Below are 18,543 nucleotides of genomic sequence, written 5' to 3'. Positions count from 1 at the left end.
CTGGCCACAGCGACATTGCGGGAAACATGTGAGGTGATTTCTCCGCGAAGGGAGATAATTGGGATCCCCCTGACTACCTGCGGTCTGCTCCTGGAAAGATGGGCTTCGTGCCAACCTAGCGAGTGTTGCCCAACGCAGACTTATAAGGTTGCAAAATCCTTCTGGCCACGTGTGGATCGGGGGCGCTCGCGTGAGCTTCTTAGGGTGACAAAATATCAGCTCTCGAATCTCGTGGGTGGTGAATTTCATTGGCAGCACAAAGCGGTTGACGCAAATGCAGCACAGTCATCATTCATAATCCTCACACTCTAAACCCATCCTCCCAACAATCCCACCACCACTTCTCCGCGCCCTCTCCTTTCATTCCATCGGTTTCCTCGTTCTCTCCACCTCCTTCACAATGGTATCACAAAGGACTAATCCGTTTATATTTGTCGAAGTGTGCCCATTTCTTGGACTACCATTCCAACCTTACCTAACCTGGATAAAGTACATCGAGCTAAAGGAGATTATGTCAAAAATTAAACTACTTTTTTGCTGCATAAAGTAGTACTTATTTCCAGTTTAATGACCCAGACTCTTGTAAGGATTCTACTGTTTTCAGTTTGAATTTGAGTCTTGTTCATCTTGCGGAAAATCTGAAGATTTCTAGCTCTGGCACCTGCTATGACTCGTTTTTTTTTTAAATATAAGCCAAAGAAACTATAGTTGAGGCTTACTTTATAAAAGTCAGTAGTTTATTAACGTGTTTTACAGTTAACAGTGGTGCGGTCATTGAAATAAAAACAGCCCCCTTATTTTAAGGCTTTAAGATCTTATTTTATTTTACCAACCATTTCTTGCATTGATGTTAATTATCTCGAAATTTGTGACCGCTAGTGATATTGCTTTGCTGGCCTTGAAAGTCAATGGCAACTCGACTAAAACTGCTAATACCAGAATTTAAGGATAATTTCGACTGGTGGTTAATGAAAAAATACTTAAGCTTGGATAGGCTGACTTAAATGCTTCGAAAATCTAGCGATGTTAATTAGTACTTCAGCATCTACAAGTGGGGTATGAACCCGAACTCAGTTCAGTGATGTACATTTATACTAGAGAAAAGGAATTTGGTGGGTAAAGATATCCATTTGATGCCCTGAACTGGTTTATTGAGCTCTAAGATACTTTTCTAATTTTTTGGGAATCGTAAACAAAAACACCAAAAAAATAAAAATTGTATATAAATACGTAAATAAAAATTGTGAAAGCATGACATGGAAAACCAAATGGAAATCAATGTATAAATATAAATAGGATTCCTTGTTTTTTCTGCTAAAATTTTCTTCCACTTGTTTCATTCCATTTATTGCAGTTGTATGCCACAAAAATGATTGCCAACTCAGCTTACAATAATTACATGGCAATTTTGAGTTTTGACATGTTCATTTGCCAATAAGCACCAGAAAAAATACCAAATAATAAATAAGTTAACGGAAAAAGCAAAAAAAAGAAGCAAATTGCCATATTAACGTCGGTATAGTCAGTGAGTTTTACAATTTCGCTGTTGGTTACTCATACGCCACGTATGCGCATTTACTTGCCCTGTAGGTAAACCCGGAAGTCGTGAAAGGAGCTCCTGGTTCAGAACTGGTGCAATTTTTTCAAAAAACAATATTTATAAGACAAACATTTTTACATTTTCAATATTTTAAATATTAAATATAAATAATTATTTTTCAATATAAAATATTTAACATTAATATTTTTAAATATTAAATATTAAACATTAAATTTTTTTTTAATATTAAAACTAATATATGTTAATTTTAAAGACTAACATTTTTAAACATTAAAACCAGTTTTTTATATATATTGATTAAACAAAATTATATATTTTTTTGTGCTCCATGAATCGAGCGTTGGCACTGTTGCATGGTACGCCAGTACCCCACCGAGTGATTTATATTGATTTATGTATATATTCTTTCCTATTTTTAACTAATTGAGATGCTTCGCATAGTGTTGTTGCTCTTATCTGTCCTGTTTGGCACTAGTTTCGTACTAATGAAAAAGGGTGCATGAAGTGGAGCACAATTTTCACTCCAAAAATCACTCTCTCTCACATGGCGATGCAAAACTTAAGAGCTGCTTTAAGGAATATATAAGTTCTGCGAACCCACCTCATGGTTTTAAATTCACCTGAATCGCACCAGTTTGGTACTAGCGCAGTTTCCTGTCCGGTTTGCACTATTTTACCAGCAGACAAATACGTTGAATGTATACTTTTACATACATATATTAGTAAATTGAGCTTAATAAAGCGCACTCAACAATACAGTTTCATAAAACATTCAACGCCAAAGGCAACTAGAAAAGCTAACGTTGAGTGGCAAACACACAGACAGTTAGTTGGTCGGCCCGACATCTTGTTTGCCTAGAAGGCTCGTAGACAAGTCTTTATACGCTTCTTGCTTTTCTACCTGACTTCAATTGTTGCTTTTGGGTTTGTAATTTTGTGTTTTGCTGTTTAGTTTTATGTGCAACCAGTTGGAGAGTTGAGGAATTTGTTGACTGTCATTTTGTTATATATTTTTTTTCCACACTTATATGCTTTTTTCTTATACTTGCACACACTTCTATAAAATTTTCATGCGCTTAACAACAAAAATTTACATCCATAAATATTTGATGAGCATTTTGTACGCCATTTAGCTTTTGTCCATTTACTAGTTGTCGGCCTCACTGACATAAGTATAAGTAAATTGAGTGGCCTATGGTAAAGGCAGTGAAGTTGGCTAAGTCGTTAAACTTGACAATTATTGTAAGTTAGCCAAACAGTTAAGTGAGCTGATTACTGTCATTAAATGCATATATTTACTGGTTATTAAATATCGTCTGCTAAGTTGGTGAAAATATCTTCATGGGTAATTTATTAAAAAAATCCATGATCCTCCAGTTGAATTATTTTTCCGTTTTTTTATTTGCGTTTACTTATCTGCTTTGCATATGCCTTAAATAAGTGCAAGACGTTTAGTTATAAATAAATTTACTGATTTTTATCGAAGCTTGAGCTTATCTACTTAGGATTTAGTTAGCAACTTCATCAAATCATTAAAAAATTATGTTCTACTGCAATTGCCACGATTTGTGTCATCGTCTCTTAACTATCAAGGAATTTTGAATACAAATTATGTTTTATGGTAAACATAAGAAAGTTATTCAACAGTCAGCTGAGCGTAACAAGAAAATTATATTAGAAATTTAATTAAATTTCGCCTTAAGATTTGTGTTTTTTCTATATGATACGTTTTATTCAAGTGATGCACGCTAGATGTTTTTATTGAACCATAAATCACGATGGTGATGTAACCTTAGGTTATACCATATGCCAATTTAAAGGTGAAATTATGCCTCCGAAATGGTTCTTGGTATGCTTTGTATTTGGGGAAGTCAATTCTATATTATATCGCTTCTATTTGAAAATGCTATAAACTTTTTTAAAATTCTGCAATTTCATACTTGAAAAATTTAATAAATTTAATAAATTTTTGAAGTTAAAACTTCTTTAAAATTGTCGCAAATTTTTGCAAATTGTAAATCTATATGATCGTTGATAACAGACTGCTTTTATTAGCAGAGCATGTAACAGTAACTGTAGCTCTAGTAGTATAACGATTAGAACGAACAGAACCGACGACTAGGCAGCAACAACTGTGTTATTCACAGAATGCAATTTTTGTTAGTAGAGAATGTAACAGTAACAGTAATATCTCTGTTCATTAACAATGAATAGAACGTACAGAACCGCCAAGTATGTTATGCTCAGAGAACTTATAAAAATTGTATAGTTAACAGCATGACGTTGCAGAGCATGTAAAGTAACAGTAGCTGTACTGGTAAAACAATGAATATAACGAATGGAACGAACAGAATCGACGACTATTCAGAGAACTTAGAAAAATTGTGTTACTAACAGTATGCAATTTTTGTTAGTAGAAAATGTAATATTAACAGTAGCTTCTCTATTCGGCAACTATAACATAAATACTCGTAAAACGAATAGAACCGACAAGTGTAGTATATCCAGAAATAAAAATTGTATTTGTATTCTGATTTACCGAAGTTGTGAGTGCGTGGTCATGTTAAATATGTAAACAGCGCAAGTGCGTAGGCATATCGGATATCTGCGACTGCGCTGACGAATAAAATTTGCTTCTGTAGGGAAATGAGTAAGCAAAGTGATTGGGAATTAGTTTGTTTTATGTGCTGTGATTTGGTTGTTACAAATATTTTATTTTTGTACATACTCATATGTATGTACATATAAGTGCATGGCTTTGTATAGAGCTGCATGTCCAGTGTTGTTGATTACTCGTACATGCTTTAATTGTTAAAATTAAAAAAAAATAGTAATAATTTAATTTTAAATTAATTTAATTAAAAAAATTGAAATTTTAAAACTATGATTTCAATCTTATTAAATTAATTGTTTTATATTTTATTTCTTCAATTAATAGTCTGAAAAATGCAATATTTCTTACAGACTAATGCTAAATAATTTAATCAAAGTAAAATGAATCTCATAACTAAATAGTTTAAATTGTAATGAGTTAAAGAAAAAAATAACATTTATTATAAGTTACAGAGAAAGATTATTAGATAATACTAAGGATTTAGTTGAACAATTCATTTAGTACCGTTTGAAGTGGTTCTTTGTTGAAGAGAAATCTAGGCCAGTATGATTTAAAAGCGAATTCAATTCTTCACACTTCTAGAAATCTGTGCATTGAAAGCATAATTAGTTCATACCATCCCTAACCAAAAAAAAATCATGATTCCATAAGCTTCGCTGATTTTCTCGAGTAGCAATGGGGAACCAATGAAACCACTTATCTATACGAAAAGGAAAGTGATGCAGAGAATAGTCCTACTAATATCTAGTGTTTTTAGATTAATGAGCAAGCACCGACTTTTATAGGATCGAATTGGATTAGTGAAATTTAAAGAACGCAAAGCATAACGCACAAAAGCGTCTGAACACGTTCAAGCCTACTAATATGATAAGCATTTTAGAAAGTATTTTCTCATAAAACCTAAATTTTGTTAAGATGTATTTTGAATGCATAGAATTTATTGCTTTTTCTTAGTTTATCTGTCTTTCTTCATATAACTGTGAAAATCTTACGAAATTCATTAAATGCAAGCGTAGCTTCAACGTTTTCTGGTGTCACATGCATTTTTTTTCTAATTTTTTATCATAAAATTAAAATTTTTTCTATGAGAATTAATACATAATTTAAGTTTTCAGGGTATTTAAAGTTTTACTGGTATTTTAAGTTTTTCCTTCCAAACTTATACCTCAGCATTCACTAATTTGGCCATTAAAGTGGTTGAGAAAGAGTTTTCTTACAATTTTTACCACGAAATAATATACACATTTTCTTCTCATCTTCTTAGTGCATCTGCCGTCACCTGCAAAAATATATGCTCATAAATATTCATTAGGACTGACGAATGTCAGAATTTCAAAAGCAGCGTCAAATTAGGCAAAAACACGCAAATCGTTTGGTAAAAGGGTTGGCTGAAGTGACTGATAACCAAAGTGGAAAGGCAATTTCCATATAAAAAATTGTTGCTTTTCTGAAAAGAAGAGCAGGAGTCAGCAAGCAATGTATGAATATCGTCAATCATATATGCACACATACGAACACTCATGCAAACACGTTCACGTCGGCGAAGTGAAGAAGGAATACAAAAGAATTTTTTTATTAGATAAAATATATGCACGGCTACCAAGTTATATCCAAGGTATACTTGCATATATATGTATATACATACACGTCTAATGCTTTGCGTACTACAATCTTCGCTCGCTGGATAAGTATTTGGCTCGTTTGCTAGCGCACATATCTCGCGCAAATGCCAACAAGCGCCAAAAAGTGCTGACACGTGTACGTGTACGTGTACAGCTATGTGCAGATAAGTATCTGCAGCTGCAGGAGGAACATATGCGTATTTGCTTTTGTATGACAATATTTATGGCATAGCAATTTAGCATTTCAAAAGCCGCCTCAGCAGATAAGGTATGTTTTTTTTGGTATAAGCGTTGAGAATTTAAAAGAAAGAAAAAATTCAAGCGAAGAAAGAGGAACAACTGGAAGTCTAATGGAAAGTAGCAAATTTGGTTATGGCGAAAATTTGTGTGGAATTCATCAAGGCTGCGCCTGCGGTGAGAATTCAATGAAGAGTTTTTAAGGTGTACTGGACGGCTTTAGTGAAATGTTTTAGGGAATTGAGATTCAGGAAATATTTTTTTATAATTTTTGTTGAAATTAATTGAAAAATAAATTATACTTATTTCCTTTAGAATAAACAATAATTGGTAGAATGAAAATAAATAATAAAACGTAATGGCCAATTACTGAAATCACATTTGGCTTGAAATTGTGTTATATTTAAAATACAAAAAAATGTAGGCACATTAAAATAAGTCAGACTTCTGAAAAAGGTCCTCTATGGAACTTTTTTTAAGCTACATAAACGTATTTCGCCAGGTAATATCGGAAGTTTCTTTAAGACCTTGAGAACTTAAAATGATAATAAAAAACAGAAATGTTGAAGAGAGAAGGTTTTTTAACACACTTTTATTAGGTCGGGTTGTATGTATGTATGTATGTATGTATGTATGTATGCATGTAACGGAATCTTTGAGCTTAATTTTCACTGGCCTCTAAATATCTGATCGACTTGGAATTTTGCGCACCTATCAAGGACCGATGACAATGCAATAATTTGATAAAAGTTTTCCATAATCCTTATTAGGATTGCCAGGATTAATATTTTCTTTTTTTACCTGTGGGCAAAAAGTAAGGTGAATTTGGTTGTAAAATGAAAAATCTTTATTTATTCTTGTAAATCAATTTCATCCCCTTCAAAATAATCCCCTCTCGATGAAATACACTTATGCCAACGATTTTTCCAATCCCCGAAACATGCCAAATAGTCCATTTCCGGTATAGCCATCAGCACCTTCTTCGATTCAGCTTTTATCTCCTCAATCGCCTCGAAACGCGTTCCCCGGAGTGGTCTCTTGAGTTTTGGGAATAGCCAGGAGTCACACGGAGCCAAATCAGGCGAATACGGTGGTTGCGGAACGATATGCGTGGAATTTTTGGCGAAATGGTCACGAAGAACGAGTACAGTGTGAGACGGTGCATTATCGTGATGCAAAAACCAAGAGTTGTTGGCCCATAATTCTAGTCTTTTTAGATGAATTGCTTCACGTAAACGACACATAACGCTCAAATAATATTCCTTATTGACAGTTTGGCCAGGTGGAAGGAATTCATAGTGCACCACACCACGAAAATCGAAAAAAACTGGCCAATGGAGTGGGGTAGCCGTTTCTCAGGCTCCCTCCACGAAATAAGTTCTTCATCCCGATTACTTCTTTATCACGGCCGATAACTGCATAGCTTTAGACTCACAGTCGATAAGAAAGGAATTAAATATAACACGAATGTATCGAATCATTTATTCACTGACTGCAATGATAACAATAATTTTCATTCATAATAATAATAAAAAATAGTTTAAAAAAAAACTAAAAAACACGCTTTTTTGCTAATCGAACTAAAAAGTAGAAAATAAAAAATAGTTTGAAAAAACTAAAAAACACGCTTTTATTGCCAATCGAACTAAAAAGTATAAAATAAATTTTAATGACAAAGAGCCCTATAATGAAGTAATAGCAAAATGAACGATCAGTCATAGTCAACTACCTCAGAACAGAATTATAACAAATTTGAAAGCAAACAGTTATCGATCATGATGACTTGTAAAACCTTATTGAACAGAAAAGTCAATGCAGTTTGCCATTCTCAGCTATGAAGTGATGGTTATTGATATCGATAGTTTTTATGCAGTTAAAAGAACACCCGATATCAAGGAAACTATCGGCAATACGACTATTCAGCAGACTTGTTTTGGAGGAACGATTACCGGCTATTTTTGTAATTCTTAATTTACGAAGCATAAAAAAAATGTTTCAAGCATAAATGCGAATAGCTATAGAGAAACACCTTTGATTCATTGATTTTTGCGAAAACGATGCTTTTTTTTTCAAAAAAAAGGTCAAAAATTGTTAAAAAATTAAGGCAGAATATAAATAAATAGTTGTTATTATAAAGTTAAGCTTTCGAATCAATCATGTTTAAACTTTTTTTAATTCTTCTCTTAAGGGTTTTGAAAATACAAATTGTTTTTTAAGATTAAGATTTTTGAAATTTTTGTTTAATATTTTATTTAAAAAGTTTCTTTTAAGATTTTTGAATGAAAAAGCATTTTTGTAAATATTTTCTTTAAGATTTTGATTTTTCGAGTTACTAATCTCGCCGACTAGAAAAATAGTTCAAAGTTTATGGTATGGCACACAGCAAACTGAGAGGGTCCGGGCCAAATAAATTCCAAATAGAAATATGTCGAACTGTTTCTCCCTTTAGTTATCTCAGAATGAAATTTTTCTGCTACATCATTCAGTTCAAAAATTCACCCTGCAAAAAGCTCGTTAAACCTATGTAAACCTGCCTTTCAGCGGGTTAAATAATTATTTTTGTCCAGCCCAAGAACTTAGCATGCCACTAAAGGTATTAAACCAATTTCTGCTAAGCTCTTAAATTTCCACGCTTTAGTAGTCATAAAGTAACAAATGCACCATGCATTCAATTCCAGTTTTGCTCTTTCACACCAACTTTTTCCACATATCCAATCCATGTATGTGTGTACATATGTTTGCATGTAACATGCCTAGTACAAATTTTTCATTGCGGAATTTTCGCAGTCATTTGCATTCACAGCCGCAATTAAACTCAAATTAAATATGTAAAAAAAATGTTGCCAAAGCAAAAGTAGCCGCGAATCATAGGTATTTAAGCGAGTAGGTAAGTAAGTAAAAGCCTCACTTCATGCACCTCTCTCTATGTAAATGCATGTGTAAGCAAGCGATTTCAATGTAGTCGTAAAATGTTGTTTCTGCTTTTATAGTACTTGTGTACGCATAAATTTGGCTTTAATTAACTGTGGACACCCTCCGGTGGTGGTACTGGCTGAGTGGATGGTTGGTAGTTTGGATGACTGCTTCAGTGGTTGGCTAACTGGCTGCATGGTCGACTGTTGCTTTTCATGTTTGTTGTTACTTACATACCTCTATGCATATGTATGTATGTACATGTCTTTACAAGAGTTGGTATGTTATTCATTTGCGCATAGATGCTCGACGCCGTTTTGTAGACCAAGCAGCTGGCGGCGTTCAGTAGGTAAGAAATAAAAAATGGAGAGGAAGTGGAGCGAGCGGCTATGTATACAAGCCAGACATTGTTTTAGCATTTATTGTATGCATATTTATGTCAGTCGTAGCATATCCTTGCGCAGACACAATGCCATGTGTGTAAACAAAGTCTCTCTTTCTCTCTCGCTCGCATTGCTTGTTTGCCTCGTTGCTGCTGACAATTTACAATTGTGAAACAAATGATTTTATTTGCCGTTTGCTGTTTGCTGTTTTTATTGCCTTATCTTTCAGTTGTTGCCATGTGTACGCAAATGTTTAATCATTGGATTTTATGCGAAAGTAAATATAATATAATAAAGAAAACGCAAAAAAACAAAAAAGTAAAAGAGAAAAAAAAGAAAGAAACATGAAAAGCATAAAATGATTTAATCTTAAGATGCTAGAAAGTTCCATCATTCACCAGAAATAATCGACATTAATACAATAAATAAATAACACTGTGCAACAAAATTCAACTTTTTCAAATTAACAAAATTTTCTCAACGGAATACATATGTTAGTAGGGTTTTTAGAAATAATATACATTTTTAAAATAAATCCATAACACTGCTCAACAAAACTCAACTTTGTTTTAAAAACAACAAAATTCTCAACGACTCATATTACAAGGGGTTTAAGAAATAATACAAATTAGTAAAATAATCTAATAACACTGTGCAACAAAACTCAACTTTTTTTAAAACAACAAAATTCTCAACGGCATATGTATACTAGAAGGGGCTTAAGAAATATTATCATATAAATTACTAATTTAATTAATTGCAATCTGCAACAAAATTCATTTCTATAGAAAATAGCAAAATCATGTCGTTGGGGTCTAAGAAATTACATAAATTAATTAATATAAATAAATTAAAAACGCTGTGCATCAAAACTCAACTTTTTATCGAAAAGAACAACGGTATATTTTAAAAAGGGGTTAAGAAATAATATAAATTAATTACACTGTGCAACAAATCTCAATGGTTTTTTAAAACCACTAAATTCTTAACGGTATATGTTAGAAGTGGCTTAAGAAATAAATAAATTACTAAATAAATTAATAACACTGTATAACAAAATTCACCTTTTTTGAGAATAGCAAAATTCTCAACGACATATTTTAGAAGGGGTCTAAAAAATATCATAAATTAATCAAATAAATTAATTACAGTGTGCAACAAAATTCAAATTTTTTTCGCAATAACCAGATTTGATCGGTGGTGTATGCGTGAAGAGGTCTCAGAAAAAATTTCTCTTATACACCTTTGATTATGTTTGTTTCTGATTCTTTTCAAGCAGGTGTAAAATATATTCCATAACGTTAGATAGAATACTACGAGAACAATATTTTTTTAAACATGCGTTTATGGTACGACGCTCTCTAATCTAGTCACTCCGAGGTATGTCGTTAACTATTCGCTGCCCAAATCATATCATCTTTAAAAATATTTTTGCTTATGTAACATATTTTTGTACAACCGGAACATAACAAAAATCGCACCACTAATACAGTTTTAGAGAGTATTTAGAGCGTCACTCATGGACTACATTTTTTAGGAAAAATAAACTTTCATATTTTTATATAATTTCTATATGTAGATATGCCCTGAATATGAAGCCAAGTTATCAAAATACGATTTTGCGGAATATTTTAATCTCAGCGCCATCGAGAGGATACTCTTGCTTCCCAACTATTGTTTAGGTGGGTAAAACATGTTCACAGCAAAACAATTAGCAGCTCAATTTTCTGCGAAAATATTTTTTATTATATTCGAAATATGAACCCAATCGGGCCAGAATTTTTTGCAATATTTTGCTCCAGTGCCATCTGGTGAGCCTGGTTTTGCCAAAAATATTTCCACTGAACCATGCCCTATCCTATATACGATTTGTTTTGAACATTTCGCACTCAGCGCCACCTATCGTGTATATTTTTGTTGAAAAGTGCATGTGCATGTGTATTCTGAAACCATAGACATATACGATTTTTTTTTAATATTTCGAGATTAGCGTCAGCCTTCTAGCATTAGTCTTATAAAAACATTGTTTTTTAAAAAGTTAAACATACAATAGTTTTTCTATAGCTCGACTCCAACTCCTCTTAACAAGCAAAAATAAATCCATGTGACTCTATAGTACCAAAAAAATTCATCAAAATGGGGCAAACCTACGAATTCACGATCACTGGAATTTGGTTTATATTTATTTTTTCTATAACATTATTGAGCAATTCATTTTCTTAACGTGCACCGAGACTATCCTGAATGAGAGCCTTGCATAAATCCACTCGTTTATTGCGAGTTCTTAACTAATAAAATTATTTAATTGAAATACAGTTTTAACCCTTCCAAAGGGCTTTTATGAATTCGCCGTGTTTTCCTCGAAAAAAGTGAAAAATATTTTTCATGAGCTCAGCCCTACTTTGCGCACCTGGCTATCGCTCATAGGTGTATCCAAGTACAGACGAGTACGTGCGCACATACAAGCTGCCCTTTTTGTCTGTAATTTAATTTAAATGCTCCCCTTTCTGTCGCATAAAAAAGGGATTGTGCATAAAATCCTGCTAGCGCTAATGCGCGTATGTGCGCGCGAATATGTACGTATGTGGGCGTAAGTCTAAGGTCACACGTGTTGTTAAGCGGCATTAAGGCACTTGGTGCAATTTTCTCGCTTCGCTTTCCACTTCGTCGCCTTCACGCATTTTGCATTCGACAATGGAACACCTCTCAGCCATTGATGTTATACATACCAATCTTGTATATGAGTATGTAAAAAGTGCGGTTATCAAAACCATACTGGCACTTATTTGGTATGCTTGGTGGTAAACTAATTAATTGTGGTACTTAATTGAGCATAAACATAATAAATCTACAGAAAAAGCGTGAGGTGTGAAAATATTATGGATTTATTTTTTCACCAACTTAATATAATGATGCTTCTAGAAATATTGAGGCAAATAATTCAAATTGAGAATAAGATATGTAATGTAGCTGTGGTCATTTCAATTTGGCATGTATGCAGGATTTTTTGCTCAAATTGTATGGTATAATAATTTTTATAGTACGAATAATTTGGGGTACACCATGTCGTACGGCATATAACTTTGCTTTGCAACTATAGCACCAAGATATATTAAATTATATATATTTGACCTTTAGGATAACGGTAATATACCGCATACATAGTGGCAGTCACATCGAGGGCATTTCGACCTCGATGAATAAGCCCAGTTGAGATCAAGTGGAAGTTTTCCGTTTCGTTATGTGAAGAAAATTTTTGTGACAGAAAAAATATTATCTGCTTTCAATGTAAATCTGTAAGTATTTTTTTGTTGTTTTGAAAAAAAAAAATTTTTAAAATTCACAAAAGCTTATGCTAAGACATAAACGCTCCTGCATTTGACGGCATACATTTGAATCGTTGCGGAAAAATTTAAGAAGAGTTCTTTTACACACTCCTTCTATGGTTTCCCATATATTTCTAGCCCCAGAAAAGTTGCTATTTGTAAAATTCAAATGTATCACACAACGAGTATGCAATTTAACAGTTCAATGTATGAATATTTAGAGTTCTGCTGGGACTCTTGTATCTAAACGCCGATTAGAATATGCAAACTGCCCTCTAAATTATGTCATTCATGCCCAAAATATTACCAAATATTTCCTATTTTTTAAATTAAATACTTCAACATTTTTTCCACTCTCGCTTGGCGCTCCTTACATTTATTATTTTTTTCCTCATTCACACATTTCCAATTCGCGTGCGTTTACCTGAGCATTTGAGACCCTGATGATAGATGCCGTAGAGTAGCGAGCCACAGTGGTCGCAAAAAGTTGGCCCACCAAATGTGAATGGTTCGAAATGATGCACTGTTTGTGGTGAATCCTGTGATGTGCAAGTGATCATAGTTTGTTTGTTTCATATTAAAATTTGACAATTTGATTTTGATTTTTTTTTGTTTTTTTGTTTTTTTTTTGGATGTGATGAATTTCATTTGAATTATTTTAAATAGATTGGACATTTATTTTTGTGTAATTTTGTTTTGTTTAGAGTTTTAGAAAATCACAAGAATATTTTTGAATAATTTTTTTAAATTTTTTATACATTTTTTGCGGAAACATAATTTTAAAAATTTTGTGTATAAAGCGTTGCCATGAATTTTTTGTTTTGTTATTACACGAAGTGGAAATTAAGTAAAAATTTTTGAAATTTTTTTTTAAATAATAATTTTTACAATTTTTTTAAATATTTTTAGTTTTGTTTTGCGGGTTTGCGTTTCGAAAATATTATTTGCAAATTTTTTATATAAAGCGTCATCATACATTTTTTTGGTTTTGGTGGTATTTCACGCAGTGCAAATTAAGTAAACATTTTGAAAAAATGTTAAAAATGTTTAAATATAAATTTTTCAAATTTTCAAAATTTTTTTTTAAATAATAATTTTTTTAAATTATTAAAATATTTTTGTTTTTTTATATCAATTAAATTGAATTAAATTTTTTTTTTATTATGTTATCATGAAATGTTATCGTTGTTAATATGAAACATTGCATTTGTTGTAGTTTTTGTTGTGAAGATGGTGCATTGTTTGCAATTGCGTGGAGGTGGCTTCGACGTTTATTGTAGTTTTATGCGCATGTATGATGACGAAATTTTTTTGAATGCCAAATATTTAGATTTGTGAGATTTTTGGTCAATAGTAAATTAAGTTTCGTTTTTTGTAATATTTTTTAAACATTTTTTGGCATCATTTACGTATTAAATTTTACAATTTGAAGTTTGTTTTATAATATTTTTTTTTAAATTTGTTTTTTGGGTTTCATTTTTATTTTTGAAATTCATTTTAGTTGATTGAAGTGACGTTTTTGCGCGGAGTTGTTGTAAATTAAATTGGCAATGCAATTTTGTTCAGATTTGAAGTAGTCAGTTTTTGTTTTCATTTTTCGAGGCGATGTTGATGTTTGAGTTGATTTGAAATTTTTTTTATGTTATCGTTGGTGAGTTGGTTGATGATTGGTGGTGACGCACAAGACGACACAAGACACGTAAGATATGTTGCAAGTTGCATGCAGCATGTTGTAGTTGATGATTTTGATGTTGAATTGTTGTAGATGTTGTTGTGAAAAAGTATGGAAAACGAATACAAAAAGAAGAAGAAGAAAAAACACATGAGTGAGTTTAAGAATTTCTTTTGAAATAATAAATACTTATAATTATAATAAAAGATACATTAAAAGCTGAAGATGAATGAGTGAGCGGCCAAGTATGAAATATTTTTGCTTTATATATAGGAGATATTCTTCAGTTTAATTCTAAAATTTCCGCTAGCGTATATAATTGTATGTTTGAAAAAAAAAAACTATTAGAGGCTTATTCTATACCAGTTTTAAATTTTTAATGAGAACCTTTAAAATAAATTTTCAATGCTGATTGAGCGCTTGAGTGCTCTTTTAATTTTTTTATTTCTGATTACATTTTTAAGCTTTTCTTATACTTCACCAGCGCATTTTCATATGAAGGAGTGATTTTTCAAATGAAATAAAATTATCATGAAAAAGAATTAAAAATTTATTTATTTAGTTTTTTTTTTATTTTTTTAATTTGTAAATTTTGTTTTCGTATATTTTTATTAGACTATTATTTTTCTTTACACCTATATTTCTTACTTATTAACCATTTATTATTACTATTATTATTTTACAAAGAAAATGCATACTAGAACATAAATTTAATTGAGTGCCACGTAATGCGACAAGTCAACTAAAAAGTTTAATTCCCCTTCGCATAGAAATAACGTTCAAAAATTCCCACAAAAAATTCGAAATATCCTAAATACGCTGGCTAAAAAACTCGAAATGGTGACTAAAATTTGCCGAATTTTCATACAATATGCGTTGTACAAAGTTCAAGACTTTAAGCTATATGGTTTTTGTTGTAGTGTGAATAGTAAATTTTCCACTTTTCAAGTCATCACTGTGCGCTCAAAGTAGAAAAAAGTTGGTGCTTGGGAAAAAAATATGGGATTCCCTAAAATTTAATAATTCCAAAACATTTCTGCGATTGTGTAATAATTACTTAAATTTTATAGCATTATAGCTGAAGTATTTAAAATCAATAATCTTCTGAAAAAAGAAAAAAAAGAAATTAAAGACGTTTAACTGATCACAAGCTCCTCTCATTTCTTGTTTATTTTGTCTGATGTGGCAGTTTGTAGGTTAGGTTAGGTTAACCCAGCTGGCATTAAGCCGCGCATCAACCTTTTGATTTCTAGCAAACCAAATATAAACTAAGTTTCGAGCTTTGTATAAAATTTCGGAAAATTCGGTAAATTTTCATCACAATTTCCAACTTTTACTAAGACCTTCCGGCAAAATTCGGTACATTTTAATCAAAATTTATAGGAAAATTTCACCTATCCAGATTTATAGTTTAGTAGAATAAAGTACAAGTTGCAAGTAAAAGGAAAATCACAAGCTCCTCTCATTTCTTGTTTATTTTGCCTGATGTGGCAGTTTATAGGTTTGGTTAGGTTAACCCAGCTGGCATTAAGCCCTGCATCGACCTTTTGATTTCAAGCGAACCAAATATAAACTAAGTTTCGAGCTTTGTATAAAATTTCTAAAAATTCGGTAAATTTTCATCACAATTTCAAACTTTTACTAAGACCTTCCGGCAGAATTCGGTAAATTCTAATCAAAATTTATAGGAAAATTTCACGTATCCAGATTTATAGTTAAGTAAAATAAAGTACAAGTTGCAAGTAAAAGGAAAATCACAGTGATTTTTCAGAGTTTTTTCGGTTGCGTTTTGTCCATTTTTTCCACTTGACACCTACTCTGCATTTTTTATATGGAAGAAAACACCTAACTCCGTCCATAAAAAAATTTTCAAAAATCAACGCAAATTTTGAGTCAGTTGAAACTTGCACTTTATTGTACCAAAATTCAATGATCTATAAAATTGCATGCCCGAATATTTTCTTATAGTTCTTAATAAAATTCTGAGCAAAAAGTTTGAAGTTTTGATGAAAATTACTCGGATTCTTATACATTTTCTACAAAGTTCGAAGCTTTGGTTTGGTTTTTGTTGTAGTATTTCCTATATTTTTATAACAGAAATAAACAGAAATTACAAAATAAATAAACAAATAGTCAAAACTTATCAATATGTGATGTATGATTTCTTTTCACGCTCACAGTATGTAGAGTCTATGTGGAAATTCATTTTTATTTCTAAAAAACTATTTCAATACTCAGTTAGCTGTTTAAATCAAGTGAGCTGTCTTGTATGTATTTAGTTCAAGTTCCAAATGAAACATAAAACGCTTTTAAAGGCTGCGAAAACACTTATGAGGGAGGTGGAAAATGCTTCGTTTTTTCTCGCACATTTATGTATTCGAGTGTATATCAGTTAATGTATTCTTGCGCAAAAGTAGAAAATTATGTATAAAAAATGTGACACCATTATTGTTAGTGAGCCACATACGAGTACACACAAATATATGTATTCCCTCAGGTAGTCCTCTGGTTAAATTTTTGGCGCAGAATTTGAGAGAAGACAAAAAGAAGAGGCAGCAAACTGCTGATGACAGGCGAATATCTAACGCTGTGCAAGTCACTTTATACTTGCTGTCGCCTTAAAAAAGCTTAAGTACAGACTAAAATGACTTGCTCTATAGTTTTCTCTAAAATGGAAATAAAAATAAAAATTAAATAAAAGAAGTTACGTCAACCGTTCTTGACTCAACTTCCGCCTTCTTGCTTGCCGCTTCACATTTGACTTTGTTCGGCAACTGTTTGTGTCATGCAATTGAAAATTGCACGTGCGCGCCGCAGCGCCATCCAACGCATCACTTGTGCATATGTATGTATGTGTATGTGACGGTGTGCGCATCACACATGCTAGCTGAACGCTGGCGCAACTTTTGTGGAAACAAAAGTCGTAAAAATAAAATTTAAAACAAAACAAAAAAAACCAAATGTGAACGAAATTTTCAACTTCTGTGTGGCATGCAACACGTTTTTGCACTGCACCTGCATGTTTGGGTATGTGTGCGTGTGTGCGAATATATTTCACTACACATGCGCATTTTCCAAGCGACTGCGCGTTCAAGTAAGAAATAAAAAAAATAAATAAAAAAAGATTATGAACGAATTCAGGCGAAAGTGCGGCATTGGAAAGATAAAGTTGTACCTGGCAAGGTAAATATGTTTTTGTTTTTGCTATCATTTGCTTCCTAAAATAAAGCCATGCCATTTCCGTTTTATAACTTCACTGCGTTTTATTTTCTCTAGAAAGTTTTTCTCTTCTCCCTGCATCTTTTCGCGTCGACTCACATGCCGTTGCGCCTGTGGGTAGGCTATAAGGGTGCAAGAAACCTTCGCAATTCATGATGATAATTTAAATAAGTGCTGCGTGGAAAAAGCAATACTGTTTAGAATAAAGTAAAACTTTTGCAAAAACAAAAACTCGTTTAAATATAGACATAAACACCTACAGTTATTGTGAATGTATAAGTGTGTATCATAGAGACATATTTACACCCATAATCGAAATAATAGGCGCAATATTTTTAACAGTTTTGACTTCCTCTTTTTTGCTTTTGTAATTTTCAATAATGTTTTATAAACATATAGTTCATTCTACAACAATTATAATATAAATTAAAATTTCCAGCCCTCTGAGAGATTTATAAAAATGCGAAAAAGTTTCACAAGAATTAGAATTTTTTAATCAGAATTAAGGGGTTCCATACGTCCAGAATTTTCAAAAAATCGATTTTTTTACATATTACTATTATTTTTAGTTTTAGGCGTATTTTTTTGCAAGTCGTTTGCAAAAAGTGTAGACACAAAGTTATGGCAGAAAATGTAACTGCCCGACGAGAGCTTGATGCGCACAGGTACCTGTCCTTCGTCTGAGGCATGTGGCCGTTTAAACTAGTTTTTTTCGAAACTAATTTTTCCGGCACGGTCTGCATGATAATTCATACATTTTTTAATATTTTTTGATGCGGTTTTTTTTGCATATTCGTAAGCGTTTTCTCTATAATCTGTCAAGCCGGATTTTTGATATTTTTATTAAAAAAAATGTATACACATAATTAAAGTGTGACATTTATGACGTAAAACGCATACATTTTTTAAAGTTCCGTAAATTGCAAAATTTTTCGGAATTCAAAAATTCGGCTCGTCAAACTAGAACTAAAACCTTATTTGACAAGATTTTTTTTA

General features: G+C 32.0%; 1 protein-coding gene across 1 annotated transcript in view; it reads right to left on the bottom strand.

Annotated features, from left to right (window-relative positions):
* LOC129243794 (protein kinase C, brain isozyme-like) overlaps positions 1 to 18,543 on the bottom strand; it is an 85,718-nt gene that overhangs the window by 63,711 nt on the left and 3,464 nt on the right. Inside the window, exon 2 of the mRNA XM_054881107.1 lies at positions 13,081 to 13,195. The gene's annotated coding sequence lies outside the window, so the exon portion shown is untranslated. The remainder of the gene's footprint in view (positions 1 to 13,080; positions 13,196 to 18,543) is intronic.

The sequence above is a fragment of the Anastrepha obliqua genome, chromosome 4 (genome assembly GCF_027943255.1).
Source record: "Anastrepha obliqua isolate idAnaObli1 chromosome 4, idAnaObli1_1.0, whole genome shotgun sequence".
Taxonomy (NCBI): Eukaryota; Metazoa; Arthropoda; class Insecta; order Diptera; family Tephritidae; genus Anastrepha; species Anastrepha obliqua.
This window is presented reverse-complemented; position numbering and strand designations above follow the sequence as displayed.